The 4,008-nt window shown below is 38.9% G+C and overlaps 2 non-coding genes across 2 annotated transcripts; both read right to left on the reverse strand.

The window, feature by feature from the left end:
• Positions 1–2,362: 2,362 nt before the first annotated feature.
• Trnaa-agc lies at positions 2,363–2,434 on the reverse strand. The gene has a single exon. It is a non-coding gene; the product is annotated as a tRNA-Ala (tRNA).
• Positions 2,435–3,936: 1,502 nt separating this feature from the next.
• Trnaa-agc lies at positions 3,937–4,008 on the reverse strand. The gene has a single exon. It is a non-coding gene; the product is annotated as a tRNA-Ala (tRNA).

Here is a 4,008-nt window from a genome sequence, read left to right on the forward strand (position 1 = left end):
AGGTGGGGGTGGAGATGGGGATGGGGAGATGGCTGGGGATGTAGAAAAATGAGCTTGTTGAAGGATAGGATCTCAAAATGAAATACAGAAAACTTCAGAATTTGTCTACAATGTACATTAAAAGGAGTCACTATTAACATGGGTCATAGTTAAGCACTGCTTATTTTTACATAAGCATCTCAGTTTGTCAAGTTATTTGTTTATATTGGCATATAAATTTTGAATTATTTTTATCATCTTATATTTCCTTTGGCTTTCTCAGACCAAGTTCTTAGATTTTTGCATCCCTATCCTATTCTCCCTCAAATTTCAGTGAAGAGCTTCCTTAGATAAATCTACAGTTGGAAGGATAAAATATATTTCCATTTATGCCTGAACCGTACAATAATATAGAAAAACAATGTTAATCATTCATGGTATTCTTTCTCATGCTTTGACTATATTCCTTTTGCAAAATGACAAATATCCTTGGTGGGAGCCAGTCAGTAATTTTCTCCTGACACAGTGGGTATAAGTGGCAAACAGACGTTGTTCAACTGTATTTTCAAGATAAGAAAGAAGAAAGTAAATATATCAACAGAACAGAAATTTCTCCCATCAAGGAGAGTCTGGTTCCTCAGTATTAGCTTTGTATCTTTCTTTGGAACATTGAATCTCAAAGCCAAGACATCTTAATCTGAGGAAGAAAGTCTTTGAGAATTTATTTTCTTTAAAAAAAAAATGCCCTAATAACTTGACTGGAAAGGAAGTGATCTGATATTATCCATACTGGGAACTAGGGATTTCCTAACTCTAGCTGTATCCTTTAGTTTACATCATCATTATAGTTGCAGAAGATTTTGAATCTTCAAAATCAATCACTGTTTAAAACACAAAAAGCAGTGTTAATAACAAAAGTTCCTGAAGATTTGGTGCTAAGTGGTGGGGAAGAAGCAGTTCTGATATCTGAAATGAATAAAAGATCTTATTTTAAATATTGTAGAGACAAAAATATAGACTTTCCAGGTCACATTATAAGTTAGCACAATCTTTACTTCGAAAATTTGAAATAAAAAAAATGTTTTGAAGTTGTAAATGGACAGAATACCTTTATTTTATTTATTTATTTTCATGTGGTGCAGAAGCTCGAACCCAGTGCCTCATACACTACAGCCCAAGCCCAAAACTTTGAATTTTTCATTAAAAAGAAAATGGATTTTTTCATTTTCAATCATACACAGTGACTTAAAAATTATTAATGAATATCATGTTATCACAGAGGGGAAAACAGGCTGGAGTTGTGGCTCAGCAGTAAAGTGTTCACCTAGCACATGTGAGGCCTTGGGTTCAATCCTCAGCACCACATAAAAATAAACAAATAAAACAAAGATTTAAAAAAATGGTTCAGCAATAGAAATATTTTTACAATTTTTTTTCTACATTAGGAACTCAGAAAAAAATTAAATACAACTACTATATTTATTGTATACTCCCTTTTAACCCACGTCTTGGCATTCAAACGAGTGTTTCTTAAATTTTAATGTGTGATGATTCAGTTGAGGATCCTGTTCAAATGCTGATTCTAGTTCAATAGTTCTGAGGTGGAGATAAGATTCTGCATTTCCAGCAACCTCTCAGGTGCCACCATTCTTAAGATCCAAGGATCATTTCTTTCCAATAGAGGGCGCAGCGGTCTTAGGTAAAATTATTTCTGTCAGTCTAGGAAGTCTGTACCTCTTGGTAAGAGTGAAGGTCGAACAAAACTGGAAACCGATCTGTGAACTTTGAGATCTCAAGCCTAATGTTCTTCCCAGTAAAGCTATTTTTCGGCAGAAGCGTGACGACGCCTCTACTTTCATTGATGAAAATGACTCAATTTCCCAGTTTAAACGGTTCCACGTTTTTCCTTGCTTAGTTCTCAGTCTGATCGGGACAACCACGGCTCAGAAAACCAAAGAAATTAAGGAAAATGCCAAGTATGTATGATATGTCAAAATACATTTACTGTTATGTATAACTAAAAAGAACAAATAAAAAATAAACACACACACACACAAAAGAAATGAAGGGAAATGGAGAGCTCGTGGTTTTCTTTTGTTGAATCTTTCCATTCTTATCTTTTCTTTCTTGCTTTTGAAACAATACCAATTGGAACCAAACATGAACGGGTTTGTCACTTTGGACAAGGCAGTTTCGGAATCGCGATCTGCCAAGTCTTCTCCATGTTTTTCTCATTTTGCTTATGCAGCCAACCTAGGTAGTAACAAGCCTGAACAGAAATGCGGCGGGTTAATATTAATGGCCAACCATTGTGAAACTGGTTTACTTTGTTTGAGCAAGGGTCAGAAAAGCAGTGAAGAAAAAGGTACCGGGGAAAAACCTCTGGAGGTGCCGGGGATTGAACCCGGGGCCTCGTGCATGCTAAGCACGCGCTCTACCACTGAGCTACACCCCCTTCTAACCTACCACCTTTCTGGAATGTATTCAAGACAAAACACTGCCTTTTGATAACGTTTTAAGAAAACAGGAGTAAACTGGAGTTCACTCTACCTAATTTCGCTGTTTCCGAAATCTACATCTAATTTTTGTGTTCCGCCTCACTGAGAGACCTGTAAACTGCATTCTAGACCAAAAGCCTCTTTTCTCGGTAGTGGGACCTTTCCACTCCTGTCACTTTTCTGCCGCCACTCCGAGCCCAGAGTGAAACTTTTTTTTTTTTTTTTTTCTCGTGACTTCACTCTCCCGGCTCTTTCCCCGCTGCTGTAAAGGGCTGTAGAAAGTCACAGAGCGTGGGACACAAAAATATAGACCAGATCCTGATGAGGAGGGGAGACAGGATAAATGCAGAGCGGTTCCTGTCGGTCGCTGCCAAGGCTCTATTGGCCTCGGTGCGGGCTCCAGAACCGGGTGCCGAGATCTTTGGAGGCTAGGACTGGGAAGAGAAGGCAGAAGGGGACCTGCCAGCTGTGGTGGCGCCCACTTTGGGACTGAACCCTCTCCCTGGCCCCGAGATCTCTGCGAGGGCGATGTCAGGGAGGGGGCTACGCTCACGACATGAATTAAAGCCCTCCTCTCTTTTGGTCTGGTTCACTTACCTAGTTCTTTGAGGCTCTGGGCCTCTCTTGTTCAGTCCACAAAACCACAGCCCCTCAGCAAACTTTGGGAAGTCGCTTCTATGGAGAGAAATATATAGGTGATTTGGTAAATAATGGGTTTCTCCACTCCTATTATTCTCCAATCAAAAATTAAAAGAATGTCAATTATGCATGAATAAATCCTCTAAACCAGTCTTCGAGGGTCACATACAACAGAAAAAAAAATTGTAATTTTTCGGATCCCTCGGAAATTGTCTAGAGAGGGCATTATGTTTGGGCTCAGTAGAGACCCCACTACCACCACTCCTACCACCATTCCTTTGTAGTACTTATGAATCTCACTAAAATAAAAACTAGAAATAATGCAAACAGTATTCTCTGATCATCATGGGATAAAACTAGAACTTAAAAACAAAGTTTAAAAACAAAATCCTTCCCACAAGTGAAATGTTAAAAACGTGCTATGAAATAATTCTTGGGTCAAAAAGGAAATATTAATTTTAATTGCAGAATTTCTTGCAAAGGACAAAAGGAACAATTCAGAAAATGAAGGGATCTAAAGAGATTTTCCTGTGTTTTTTACTCTTCGCTAATAATGAGAAATGTAATCTGTATTACTGGAGTTATTAATTTGGAATTTTGCTTGTTTTTCAGGTTCTGGAATTCCGAGCGAATGGGTATTCTACCACTGGTTTCTTCTTGTTTCTCACCTGTTGACGCAGCCACCCAGGTGGTGCCAAGGCCTTAGAACAGAAAGGAGTCGATATTAAAAGCAAAAGAGAGTCGATTTGTTTTGTTCTCCTCGTGAATTAGAAGAACTAAAGTGTCCTAAAACGAAGCGATACCGAAATTGTGAAGAAAATGGAGGTGCCGGGGATTGAACCCGGGGCCTCGTGCATGCTAAGCACGCGCTCTACCACTGAGCTACACCCCC

Source organism: Marmota marmota, unplaced genomic scaffold, assembly GCF_001458135.2.
Source record: "Marmota marmota marmota unplaced genomic scaffold, marMar, whole genome shotgun sequence".
NCBI classification, from domain to species: domain Eukaryota; kingdom Metazoa; phylum Chordata; class Mammalia; order Rodentia; family Sciuridae; genus Marmota; species Marmota marmota.